A 15444-nucleotide genomic window follows, 5' to 3' on the forward strand; every position below is an offset into this window, starting at 1 on the left:
TATTTAAGGGCGTGTTATTTAAATGACGCTAGGTTTCAGCCGTGACATTTATCAAGCCTGGGACCAAATGTAGGCTCGGATCAGCTGTGTAGGATTCGTTGATAAATGTGACTTCGACGTTGGTGTACGGCCGAATATATGGAAAAATATACGCCGGTTTATACGCTGCGTTGATAAATGAGGGCCAGTATCTCTATAGTCATAAAACGAAACAAGTCTTTCAGATTTTTCATATTCCATCCTGATTGGCTAAAAATGGCTTCCAAAGTTTAAAGGAGTGCTCCGTTTTGAACAAAATGCCTCAAATCATGAACACAGCATGCAATTTCCGTGAAATTTCCCACTATGCAGAGGAAGAAATGCCATTTGAAAATGTTCAAATCAGCCTCATGGTGGCGCTATAACAAGCCAATTCATGTTTTTACCTATAACTGCACTGATCTGTGTAAAACTCTGAATGTGTACTCCCTAGAGGTCAAGGAAAAACCTTTGCACTGCATTTTTCACGTCTGCCTTTTATAGCGCCACCAGGTTTTACTTATGTAAAACAAATTTCTTTATATTACTCCTTCCGATGTTATCCAAAATTCACGCAAATCGGTACACATGATCTCTATAGTCATGTGATCAAGGTGAATCTGTTTGATTTTTCATATTCCATCCTGATTGGCTAAGATTCACATCTAAAGTTTGTAGTAGTGACGTGTTTTGAACAAAATGCCGCAAATCATGAACGCAGCGTCCGATTGCGGTCCAACTTTGCACGCATTTTCACACTAATACCACCCTTTTAAGATTGGCTTGTTATAGCGCCACCAGCAGGTCTACTTTAACAAAACACATGTTTTTAACAAAATGCCTCAAATCATGAATGCAGTGTCAGATTGCCGTGCAAGGCCTAAGAAGAAATGGCACCCTTTTCACATTGGCCTATTATAGCGCCACCAAGAGGCCACAATAACCTACCTGACCTGGCGGAGACCTGTGCTCCGAGGAGCACTTTTTCTAGTTACAACTATTATTATGTATAATATAAATGTTGGTTTATACAAGTGAGTGCATGATCACAGTACAACAAAAGTGTCTACACATTTCTGCAATGGAAGATACAATAATTCACTAACATCTCCACGTTGCCACAAATTATTTTTCCATAAACACACACATGGAACATTGTGTCATTAAGTATCCTTATGGATTAAAATGTGACACAGACACGGAAATCAATCTTCAATTCATATGGTGTTCCCCTCCCCTTCAACAAACTGTAAAGTGGTTTTATTGACATACCACTCCATCAGATATTATCAGATGTTATCAGATGTTAGTGTGTCTCCACTAGAATAAACTGTTTAGTTTTTGTCATGAAGGATTTCACTGTGTGAGATATACGACCACACTGACTCAAACTATTACACACCCGTACAAAAACCTTATTTTTCTTTCTTTCTTTCTTTCTTTCTTTCTTTCTTTCTTTCTGTAATGGTGTGATAATTTAAAAAACAACAACAAAAAACATAACAGTGCAAATAATAATGAATGAATTAGAATCAAGTTTGTGTGTATATTTAAACCTCCCACATCAAAGCAAACAGGTAAATACAGAGTTTTATTATTTAAACATGATATATTTTATGGAACTTTAACTTTAACTGTGAGGTATACTGTAGGTTTTCAAATTGAAAAGAAACTCTTTAATTCCATGAGATCCACACATTTCCAAAGGCCAGTGTCCAAAAGTAGGCTTTTTGTGTAAACACTATTTAATCAGTTTGCTGCATGGAAAATGTGTGAGAAACAAATATCTGAAAAAGAAAAAGAAAACAAAAAGACCAATTATCTCAACAACGTTACTTTGACACCCACTCAAGACCCCCACATAGACATGGCCAAATCTTTACAAAGGTCAAATAGGTTATTTTTAGGGACAAATCCATTGAGGTTAAGTATAGGGCCTAATGTTTTGGTTTAGCATAGTCTTTTCTATCAATTACACACCTTGAACTTTTAGAGATTGTTTTGTTTTCGTCGGATTCCTGAGCCAATAATTTGATGACTGGGTAGCTGGTCAACTCAACTAAACTCAATTTTATTTATAGAGCACATTACAATGGCCGAAGCCAACCAAAGTGCTGTACAACACATCAAATAGAACAACGATAGTAAAATACATACAGTGAAAAGTACAATACAGAAATACGAAAAATACAAGACATTTGTAGTAATAAAACTAATTAGAAAGTGCATAGCAAAACACAATGAGGTAGGATCAGTGGTCACGGAGAGTCAGTTTATTGCTCAAAGGCAAGTGAAAAGAAATAGGTCTTCAATAGTAATTTAAAAGTGTTTATGGACTGAGCGGCTCTTATGGAAAGGAAGGCTGTTCCAGAGCCTCGGGGCGGCCGCGGCGAAAGCTCGGTCGCTTCTAGAGTGACCGAGCACTAGAGCGACCAAGCTCTAGAGTCAGTATGAGACTCAACTTATGTGAGAAACATGGCTCCTTGTGAGCAGGAGGTTTCTGTACAGGGTTTTGTCACAGCGCGGGTTGGATTTGGGTTACCCACAGTGAGTGAGAATAGAGAACGACCAACACAAACACCTTCATACAGTCAGAATCCCTTACATACTTCAACTGGATCTGCTTTCTCATCAGAACTACAACAAATACACATCTCTTCAGTCTGGGTGAGTGTTTGTGACACATCAGTATGACAGAACATCATTAAACTGACAGTTACAGAAGCAATCAGCTCTGTCATTTATTCTTATAAGTAAACATATTGACTGTGTTCATTATGGAACAACTCCTTGTTGTGTGTTGACTGTGTTGTTGTATGTCATAGTACAGTTATGTTATGTTTAATAGGTTTATTACACAGGATGGATCATTTAATTTTCATCCGATCACACACAGGTTGTTGTACAGCAGCATAACACTGTGATACCTTACGAAACCGGTGGGAGACCCATTGTACCGTCTCACCGTCCTGCCAACTGGTAAGTCAAAGAATGATTAACTATTAATTTAATCTAATTATCGCTAATTGATCGTTTAAGAGTTATAAGAGGTAGTGTTGTTAGTTAATTTAATTAGTTTTTGTTCTGTTTTATTATGTGGGATATCAATGACCTCTCCTCTCACAGTAGGCTATACATGACATAAACCTCACTTTTAGTTTGACAGAACAACCAAATCATTACACGTGATTAATAATAATCTCAGATCAAAATGAAATCATAGATAATTTCCAGATTCATCTTAATGTTAAACTGACCAGCAGAAAGTCGATCATTGAATTGCAGTAACATTTGAAATGTGCAGATATAGCAACTTTTCCTGACTGAAAGCTTGCAACAGATCAGTATGAGTGTAAATATACTGATAGTAACTGTATAGTAAGTACTCTGTGTATTAAAAGAGAAATAATGTATCAAAAACATTTAGCATAACGGTATAAAGTTACTTAGTAGGCCTACCGTCTAACTACATATTAACGACTTACAATGTGAGCATTTAAATTGTAAATGCCATTGAATTCAGTGTAATTACTTAGTAATGTGATATGACTTTCATGGATACTTTATGGATTTTGTGCCTTTATAGATTTAAAGACCTTACACAGCAGTGTGATGAATAAACAATGTAAACATTTCACAACAACTTGATGATGCCTCTTTCATACAGGTTGATGATTTTTTTCAAAACCTCGTAATTTTTTTTCCCGCTTTATCATTGCATAATATTCATGTTCTGTGTGGATGACACAAACAGTTTACTAATTAAGTGCATGAACTAAGTACTGTAGCTTGATGGCTGCTGGTAGCCTGGTAAACCATCCCGGTCGCGTAAATTCACTTTATCAATATATATATATATAAAAAGAATAGACATGCACGCAATGTCCTATATATATATATATATATATATATATATATATATATATATATATATATATATATATATATATATTATATATATGTGTGCGTGCGTGCGTGTCTATTTTTGTTTTGTTTTTAAAAGGTTATTAAAATTATTTTTTACTTGTTGTAAATATAAAATAAAAGTAAATAATCTTTTCTTGTACCTTAGTCACTTAACTTTCACCCCTTTCTTGAATTAGAGTTTATATAACGAGTTAAGGGTCATATGACCCATAATAACTTATGCCATAATTAAATCACCAGTTTCACTAGATAATTATCTATGTGTTGATTTGCGATTTTTTTTGTTCAATTTTACAATTTACTGAATAAATTTGAGAGCAAAATGTTTGACTAAGTATGTTTTTTTTGTTCCTTATTTGCCCTTTATGTAACATCCTATACAATTATAACCTTAATTGTGTTATTCATTCATATAAAATACATGTATTTCATGTTGTGTATAGCTACCACATCGGCTCCTGTTACGACCAATGAACCAGAATCGGCTCCTGTTACGACCAATGAACCAGAATCTATCCCTCTTATCGCCATGGAAACAGGTCAGTACATTGTTATGTACTGGTGCTTCTGAATAGTAAATGTTAAACCTGTTTCTTGTGTTAAAATATTTTTCTATGTGTATTTTCTAGAATGACAGTTATATTGTCGGGCCACTTTAGTTTCACCCCAGCATTGATTTAGAGTTTTATAATGAGTCATAACGAGTTAAATGACCCTTAATGACTTAAATGCCATATTTAAATCATCAGTGTCAGGTTTCACTTTGTTATCATTACGGAATACATTAAAGTGCAAAATGTCCTATACAATGATTAACATGATTATTGTATTCATTCACATTCAGATGTACTTTATATGTGTAGGCCGAGCGGCTGAGCGCCAACTTCTTTGACAAGAAGGTGAACGATATCCGATCCTCCTTCCCTCCTCCCCCGGCTGGTGCCCTGCGCACTACCCACACCCGTCTGCCTGCAACCCCCCCCTCTCTACCTTCATCTACTCCTCTCCCCCCCCCCATCCCCTCTCTATCCCACTTCTCTCCCCTCTCCCCTAACGAGGTCCTTCCTTGTTACCTCTAGTCGCCCTACCTCATGCTCTCTGGACCCGGTCCCATCCACTCTGTTGCAGTCTATTGCACCTGAACTTCTTCCCTTCTTAACCCACCTTATTAACACCTCTCTGACATCTGGCTACTTTCCCTCTACTTTCAAGACTGCCAGAGTCACCCCCCTCCTGAAGAAACCGACACTTGACCCCTCTGAGATCAAGAACTACAGACCGGTTTCCCTTCTATCCTTCCTATCTAAAACTCTCGAACGTGCTGTCTTTAAACAACTGTCCTCCTATCTCCACCAGAACAACCTCCTGGACTCCAACCAGTCTGGGTTCAAAGTGGGTCACTCGACAGAGACTGCCCTCCTGGCAGTGACGGAGTCGCTCCATGCCGCTAGAGCGAACTCTCTCTCCTCCGTGCTGATACTCCTGGACCTGTCTGCAGCGTTCGACACGGTGAATCATCAGATCCTCCTCTCCACCCTCGAGGGGATGGGTGTCTCAGGCTCTGCACTCTCCCTGTTTGCATCCTACCTGACGGGTCGCTCCTACCAGGTGATGCTGAGAGGGTCTGTGTCAGAACCACACAGGCTCACAACTGGGGTTCCCCAAGGCTTCACCATTGATAATGCTGTGGTGACCTCAACTCGGACTGCGAAGAATCTGGGTGTGACCCTGGACGATCAACTGACGTTCTCGGCAAACATCGCATCAGTGACGAGGTCCTGCAGATTCCTGCTCTACAACATCAGGAGGATTCACCCCTTCCTCACGGAGAAGGCAGCCCAGGTGCTCATCCAGGCTCTCGTCATCTCCCGCCTGGACTACTGCAACTCCCTCCTTGCTGGTGCTCCGGCATCTGCCATCAAACCTCTGGAGCTTGTTCAGAAAGCTGCGGCTCGTCTGGTGTTCAACCGCCCCAAGTTCTCCCACACAACCATCCTTCTCCGCTCTCTACACTGGCTCCCCGTAGCGGCTCGCATCCAGTTCAAAACCCTGGTGCTAGCCTATAGGGCAGTGAAAGGAACAGCTCCATCCTACCTCCGGGCTATGGTCGATGCCTACACCCCTGCCCGACCACTTCGGTCTGCCACCTCGGGGCGACTGATTGCCTCGTCACTCAAGGGTCCTTCTGGCCGATCCACACGGTCACGACTCTTTTCTGTTCTGGCCCCACAGTGGTGGAATGAACTTCCCACTGATGTTAGGACAGCAGAGTCACTGCCCATATTTCGCCGCAGGCTGAAAACTCACCTCTTCAGGAAACACTACCCTTCCTCTCTGCCTGACCTACTTGTTGTTAACTAGTTGTACGAACGCTTGTTTTCTATTGCTGTATTGTTTATTGGATTATTGGATTGTTTATTGGATCTTGTTTAGTCGATACACTTATTTGTTTTAGCTCATGCTCATTTGATTTAGCTATTTTGTCTCATCTGTTTAAGGAAATAGGTAGCTGATATATTGCACTTTTACCTTAGCGCTAGGTATACTCTTGGTTGCTTGTTTTTGCAGAAAATGCACTAAAGACTTCTGGTGATTAGTAGTTTTCGTTCCCTACCTATGTTGAATACACTTATTGTAAGTCGCTTTGGATAAAAGCGTCTGCTAAATGATTGTAATGTAATGTAATGTAATGTAATGTAATGTAATGTAATGTAAATGATTGTAATGTAGGCCTATGTATATATACATGTTTTTTATATTTCCATTGATGATAGATACATGAACAACATAAAACATAGAATATCATATAATATATGATTGATATCCATTATCCATTTGTTCACTGTTGATAGAAAGATCCATATGGTATTTATTGGTACACTGCTAATTATATTAATTAATTCAGAGACCCTGTGCAGATATCTAGTGCCAGTATTTAAGTTTTTTATTTGTATTCTCATTTATCTTGGTTTGGTTCTTCATCTTACTTGTATCTCTCCTGCAGTGTTATCTATCTATCTCCATTGTGACTATGACACTTGAATTTATCCTATCTTACCGTACCTTCTTAAAAACAACTACAATAGGATAAAAAAATAATGTGTTGAACATGTTTTTAAAATGTTCTATTTCCTCTGCAGGTCGTTTGAAGCTGAACTCCTACCTGCTGCTAACTGATGCTGTCAGACTGTTTTTTATTAAAACTCTGGTTTTCACTACAATGTTCACCATTACAGCTCTGATCTGATCACTATGATGTTTCTTTAAACTGTGGTTTCAAGACTCACATCACAGTGATCTGATCAGCTCATTATGCACACTGTGTGAACAATGACTTCAACCTGATCTCCTGTCTAGACGTGTTCCTGGTAAAAGAAACATCTGTATTGTTTAGTAACATTTTTAGGTTACATGGTATAACAAAAACAAACACAAACAAAATGTGTAGACAGTGTATTTTAGACAGTACAGTAAAAACACACGAATCTGGTCAGTCCAATATTGAACGAGTATGGAACCAGTAGCGGTCTAATATGAATAAATATGAATAATATAATATCATGTCAGGAGGGGGTAAATATAACTTTTTAACATGTTCAGGGTGTGTTTTTAACTTTCTTGCCATGTAATATCGATAACAATAAAGGCTTTTAATTTTTTCCAACAGTATAGGTCACAATCTTTTTTAAAGATGTATTTGTTGGCTTTTTATGCCTTTATTATTGATAGGACAGTAGGCTGACAGGAAATGGGGGTACAGTATGGGGAGTGACATGCAGCAAAGGCCGTCAGGATCGGGACTTGAACCCGCAACACCTAGGCTACATTATAGCAACTTTATCCCCCTTATACCAAAGAACACCTCGTTTGGATTTCCTTCATCTCTCTGTTTTTGCTACAATGTTTGCAGAAATATGTTTGATTGTTTAAAGACTTATTTTATTTTTATTGACATACTAAAACTGTGTTAATTGTTTTATTCAACACTCTGCAGTTAGATCACTATTGTTGAGGCAGTTTCACCATAGGCTGACTTCCTGTCTGTGGTGGTTGTCATGCCCAGGATGAGAACTGACAGGCGGATATGGAGCAGTGCAGATTGTGGGTGTGTGTTTGTGGTGCTTCTAAAACCTCCATGTGGTGCCTGGTGGTGGTTTCAGACTGACTGAAAAACAACGTGCTGTCTGTCTGTCTGTCTGTCTGCGTGCGTGCGTGCGTGCGTGCGTGCGTGCGTGCGTGCGTGCGTGCGTGCGTGCGTGTCTCTGTGTGTCTGTGTTGGTTTATGCATTGAATGGTTTTGGGCCAAAATACATTTCTGATCGTGTGTTGGTGTGATATCATGAACCATCCAGACCTCTCGGTTCATCTGAGAAAGGTCTGCTTAATGTGTTAGTTTAGTTTTTATGCTCCACATATCTGGAACAAACTCCCAGAAAACCTCAGGCCTGGTACAACTCTCAGTTCTTTTAAATCAAAGCTGAATAATGTTTCTGTTTAGCTTTATTTTATTTAAATCATATTTTCGTAATTGTATTCTCTTGTTTTATTTTGTACTCATATTTATTTGTATTATACAAATGTTCTTTCATAATGTGTTTATTTTGTTAATCTTCCTGTCTTGATGTCTTAATGCTTACTGTTTCATGTAAAGCACTGACCTCCTTACTAGGCCCTCCAGGAACCAATTGACTCCTGAGGCATTTGACATTGTGGAGCAGTATCCAATAGTATTTGAGAAATTGAAATAAACAAATTAAGCTACTTTTTAATTTACATGAACCCAGCAATATTTATTTTCACACAAAAAAAAAACGGTTTGGGATGAGCACGATAAGTGTGTGTGGCTGACCAAGGAGTGGTTATAGTGCAAAACAAAAGCTTGCAATCGATTCAGAATCATAAAAAAAAGTTGAACCTCCTCACGTAACTAAGTCAAAATCACACATTTTCCCCTTTTCCCCCCTAAAGATCAGCAGTTGTCACAGGTTCCCCCAGGGGATTTGAATTTCAGCATTTTTTTTTTGCTAGATACCTTTACAAACACAGCAGTGGCTCAGGACATAGAGCTGCCGCTTGAGAATCTGAAGGTTCCTATAGTTTGATCCCCGGCCCCCCCAGGGTTATTGTTGAAGTGTCCTTGAGCAAGACAGTGAACCCCTAACTGCTCCTGATGAGCAGGTTGGTGCCTTGCATGGTTTCCTCCACCGGTAGTGTGTGAATGTCTGTGAATGTAATGCATATTGTAGGTGCTTTGAATAAAGCCACTGTATACAGTACATGAACCATTTACCATTTATAATTTATCACATTATTGAAGACATGTCTTGGTAAGGAAGTGTTCCCAGATTTGCCAGATATCTGATAATATTCCCTGACAAACACACACTCACACGTACGCACACGCGTGCATGCGTGTGTGCGTGCGTGGGTGGGTGCACACACACACACACACACACACACACGCACACGCACACGCACACGCACATGCACACGCACACGCACACGCACACACGCACACACACACACACACACACACACACACACACACACAGCTGTCATACATTTTCTAATCAAGTTTGCTGTAGTTTCCTGGAAACAGGAGGTGGTTGAGCCACACTTTGATTGACACATTATTAGTGTCATGTAGGAGGAAGTATTCATATTTTCTCACACAGTGTGTGTGGTTTGAAGCTTGTTGTTGCTGCAGAGTGTGGTCGCCCACCGCTGCAGGTGTCACTTCATGTCACCTCATAACACCCCACCAGGCTGACATATTCATAAACACTTTATTCTAAAATACCCGTAAGTTTAGTGGACAATTACACACACATCAACACTTCGACACAGTGGGTGCTGGGTTCAGTGTAAGACTGTAATTTGAGTCAAGTAGAACCTGCCTACTGGAGACTTGTTTTATTATGTATTTGTTAGGTCCCTATGACCTGACAAGGTACACATTAACCATTCATTGGATAAGTTAGCATGCGTTTTAATAATGCTAGTTTATTAGTTCTGTGTTAGACATTATCAAGTACTTATTAGCTCCTCATTTTACGTGCCTTATTTTTTTTAGTTTCTGTCACAATGGAAAAGTTCAGAACAGCTTCAAAGCTTTAAAGTCATACTGATGAGTGTTATCTCTTCACCCCAGTGCATGATGGGATCTCTGAGGTCACGTTAGAAACCTCACAAACATCTCAGTCTTATTAGTTCACATGTCAATCCCAATCACACGTCTACTCTGCTGCAAAATGATTCTACCGTCCACGGTTGCTCTTGTCTCACTGTATTTAGGTGAGTGGTTTATCAACGGTCAATTAAACTCCAGATTTAAATTTTACACCATTAAGTTATGCTTCTCTCCAGCAGTGGTTGCTATGGCAGCAGAGCTGCATCAGGACCAGGTGTCACTGACCAGCAAAGTTGGCAGAGCGGTTTCCATCAGCTGTGGAGGAATTGAACAATGTGATTGGAAATATATACATTGGTACCAGAAGAGAGAGGGAGAGACATTGGGAGTTATTCTTTATATTGATAGGGAGAATGGTGACATTTATTCTGGTTATGATCATCCTCAAAAAGAAGATTTTTCAGCTGTAAAAAATAACAAGTTTGATTTGTTGATCAAGTCAGTAAAGGTCTCCCATTCTGCCACCTACTACTGCTCCTGTTGGCATTATGCAGACACACAATGTTTAGTTGTTCCTCCATCCTGTACAAAAACCCCACGGTCTTTACTGTTTCTGACAGGAAATGACATCATTTGATGGGGATACAGTTATAAAACCACAGAAGGTTGATGATAGACATCGCTGGAACAATATAACTCAGCTGTCATCAGGTGATTCAGGTGGTGGTTCAGGAGTCATTTTAATTATAGTCTTGTGTAGCCAGACTATTCCACAATCTCCGAATGTTACATAGAGTCTGGAACTACACCTTCCGAAATCCGAGGCAGGAAGCTGTCAACTGTTTGTCATTTCTGTTCATGTATAAATATATTTAAAAATATCTTTACATTTTATTTTTTAATTTCCATTTCTGTTAAGCAGCAAGCTATATGCTTGATGATTTTGATTTAATTAGGATACATTTGCCCAACTGTAAAGACTAAATGGAAGTGGGGAGAGGCTTTACATCCGCTTTATTGCTTGATCATTGTCAAAGCTTCCGTTCTCCAGACTGCATGACGGAAGCATTTGAAATGTGTGGGAGGCAACAGTCTGGCTTGCAAGACCATATTAATTATGACCCTTTAAAATTCACGTGATGTAAAAACAACCCAGTGTCTGTGTTTGTTTGGCTAGTTATGCTCACACTTATAGGCTTGTGAAAGAAAGGTTTTAACAATGTGGGAAAGCAGAAAGTGGTGTAACGTAAATCCTCAGAAAAAGACATTTGAATGTATGAAAGACAACGTGAGAGAAAAGATCTTCCTTATTGAACTTTCACAAATTTTCATGCCAAGAATGAAAGACAGATGAATAACAAGACTATAGGAGCCTATTTTGAGGCAGGTGAACTGACGTGAAGAGTGACTGAGGAGTGAGAAGTGAGGCATCAGGAGTGTGCTCCCATAGATTTTAAGTTTGCATGCATACTTTAACTTGCTCAAGAAAATAATGGTTTAGTCCCTAGAAAAGTGTTCTTCTGATCTTCGCCACTTAACCACTTAAACCCCAGCATCCGTATCGTGGGGATAGTTTTCACAGAGAATAGCAGATCGACAAGTTTGTCAATCAGCTATTTTCACCGAAAGCTTTCCTCACAATAACAGAAAACAGAAAAGACACTAGTATAGAGCCCTGAGGGACTCCGCTCAACAATATGGGGTTTAAGTAGGATTGTGCCTCACGCCAGGCGCAACTCGTTCTTGGTAAAGGCTGATTGGTTTGATTAACCCTTCCATTGTGTTAGGGTCATTTTTGACCTGTTTTCAAGTTTAAATAGGTAAAAAGTACCCTTTACATTTCTTTATTGGAACAAGGCTTCATGATATCCTCAGAAACAGCAATTTTAACGCAACAAAAATTAATTACCACCATTTTTGTTAATTATGATGGTCTTTACAAAAAAAGTGACACCTGTCGTGTTAGCGGGTCAAATTTGACCCGTCAGAGAAGTGTGGCTCAATTCCCCCCAAATTGTCAATATTCAATGTTTACATGTTTGAGAGTGAGAGAAGCTTGTCCTCAATTAGCATTTGCTCTCAGGAGTAAAATAAAGTTTGAGTTTATGAAAAATAAATGACTTTTTACCTTCTATGGTATACGGGTCAATTTTGACCCGCTAACACCACAGGTGTCACTATTTTTAATAATATTAACTTTTTTTTTTTTTTTTTTTTTTTTTTTAAGTGTGTTCAAATGTTTGTCTATTATAGCTAGATAACATCATTATCCATTGTCTTCAATCGCAGCTAGCCCCAAGGCAACCCTGTCAAGCCTGTTCTGAGAAACCAGCAACTTCTCTTTTTGAACTTTGGTCCTCCATATCATGAGCTGATGGCTTAGCACTCTACAAACAGTGCTCACTGCTTCTAATGATATAGGATGGGTAAATTAAGACACATTTCATATATACAAATATACAAATATACAGTGACAAGAGGAACCCCCCACTGGCCATGTCTTAGTTGACTTCATTATAAAGAATGGCCTGCAGCTTTACCACTTCCTCATCAGAGGCTAGGGTGGCTAAGTTGTCAACATTTAAAACAAGTTTACAGTGCAAGTAGCACACAGTAGTACTTTGTCCAAGGCCTTTTGAAGGTAAATTGCCACAAACACGAACAGTTGCACTATCTGTCGTACAAACTCTAAACTCTGACGGCTGCAGCCCACGACTGACACAGCCTTGGGTAGGCAACCAGGCCTGGTGGAGATCTGTGGTCAGTGGAGCACACTTTTCTAGTTGTTTATGAGAACACCAAATTATATAAACATAGGTATTGTTTTTATTTTCATTTTACTTCCCACATTAAAAATGATTTGTTGCCAAAAACAAAGTCAAGGTCAAAATTATCATATCATATCTCAGGAATCGGTGTATTCGTTTTTCATACAATTATGGTAAACATTGAACAAATAGAAGTAGCCTACACATCATAGTAATATCACAATTTTTCCTCTAAGAGGACTGTTATCTCCTGGAACCCCAAACACCACCATTACTGGGTCAAGTTCCACCTCATATCCTAGGATATCTGACAGAGCTTAAATATAGAATTCCAAAAATTAAACAGATTTGGACATACAAAACATGTGCCCCAAAATGGCACTATAGTCTCACATGACATGGGATCTACTGTACATTAGGATACATTTTGGAAAGCTTGACCTTTGCTAAATGTAGACGATCTAACACCTTGAATTGTATAAGGCACGAACAGAAGCTGAATGCACACTTTCTTGTGCTTCTAACCATAGCTCCTTCGTTACGCTCACGTCACCCTCCCATGCAATTTTAAGAAAGTCTAGTGAGGTTTCTAATCAATTAGATAATATGGTCGTAAATATATGATTTTACCCCCCTAGATGAACTATCTACAAAGAACAATTATTCCATCTGAGTTCTAGGTACTCTGGGAAAGGTAGTCATGTTGGATTTGATATAATTGCAAATCTGTAAAAATGTAAAGAGTTTGAAGCAAATACAATTTCCTGCTCAATAACTCAAATGAGGGGAATATACCATCAATATAAAGATATTTTGGCCTTGTTGCCATTACGGGTCCATAATTGGAAGGAGCTGTCTGATAAAGAGGGCTGAAATGGTGATTTGCACACAGGAGCCAGGACAGAGTTAATTTGCCATCCAAATGGTTGTCTTATCTCAATCCACATTCAGAGGGAATGTTTTACAACCAGGTTATTTCTAGCAAATTCTAATGATATAGGGAGGGATGAAAAAAGTAATGCACCAAGAGAGGAAGGAGTAGCCTACATGAGGCCATGCTCCATCTGCACCCAGTCAGGTTAATCATCAGATTCAAGAGTCTGACCCCAAAAGGAAAGAGCCTACGTTGCAGGAATCTCAGGAATCTTAAGTTAGTGTGGGTAAGGTATGTAATGTATGTTTTATTTCACTTTATTGTCTCCGCCAGGCCGAAAGGCATGGCGAGAGAGTATGTTTTGCACCCTGTCTGTCTGTCCGTCCGTCTGTGTGTGTGTCTGTGTGTGTGTCCGTCCGTCCGTCTGTGAGCAGCTAATCTCTGGCGCCATTGGCTCGATCGCAGCGAAACTGTGCACACACACTCCCTGGATGCCAATTCCGAACTTCTGCCCCACATTTTTCACATGGGCTTTTATAGCGCCACCAGGAGGCCAATTTGTGCAAAACATATTTTTTGACAAAAAAATCCCGCTAATCGGTACACACTATCTCTATAGTCATTAAACGAAACGGGTCTTTCAGATTTTTCATATTCCATCCTGATTGGCTAAAAATGGCTTCCAAAGTTTGCAGGAGTACTCTGTTTTGAACAAAATGCCTCAAATCATGAACACAGCATGCAATTTCCGTGAAATCTTACACGCATATTTCTACTATGCCGAGGAAGAAACGGCACTTGAAAATGTTCAAATCAGCCCTCATGGTGGCGCTATAACAGGCCGATTCATGTTTGTACCTATAACTGCACCGATCTGTGTAAAAAAATTTATGCGCACTCCCTAGAGGTCAAGGCAAACCTTTGCCTTGCATTTTTCACATATGCCTTTTATAGCGCCACCAGGAGGCCGACTTATGTAAAACACATTTTTTTATATTACTCCTTCCGATTTTATCCAAATTTCACGCAAATCGGGAGGCATGATCTCCATAGTCATGTGATCAAGACGGATGTGATTGATTTTTCATATTCCATCCTCATTGGCTAAGATTGACATCTAAAGTTTGCAGTAGTGGCTTGTTTTGAACAAAATTCCGTAAACGCACCGTCCGATTGCGGTCAAACTTTGCACGCACCTTCACACCATGTTGAGGAAGAAATGCCACCCTTTAAAAATTGGCCTGTTATAGCGCCACCAGCAGGTCTAATTTAGCAAAACACATTTTTTGCACAAAAATGCCTCAAGCCATGAATGCAGTGTCCGATTGTCGTGCAAGGCCTAAGAAGAAATGGCACCCTTTTCACATTGGCCTATTAGAGCGCCACCAGGAGGCCACAATAACCTACCTAACCTGGCGGAGACCTGTGCTCCGAGGAGCACTTTTTCTAGTTGATAATCATATAGAAAGCATAAAATAGGACATAACAACTTAAACCCTACTTACTTTTATAATTAGTTGACGAGGGTCCCCCAGACTGCCCCTGGTCTGCTAAAGCCAATCTACAAGCTCACGTCATAATTTGAAGGTTTTTAAATATTTTTAATATAGTTTACTAAGTTTTAGTGACTCTTATAATCAACATAATCAGTTATCTTGAAATTTGTTTCGTAGGTTGATTGTTTCCTTTCATATAAAATGTTTCATTTTACCCACAAATATTAAAAT

This window comes from Gymnoscopelus braueri, assembly GCF_963280865.1.
Source record: "Gymnoscopelus braueri genome assembly, contig: SCAFFOLD_66, whole genome shotgun sequence".
NCBI classification, from domain to species: domain Eukaryota; kingdom Metazoa; phylum Chordata; class Actinopteri; order Myctophiformes; family Myctophidae; genus Gymnoscopelus; species Gymnoscopelus braueri.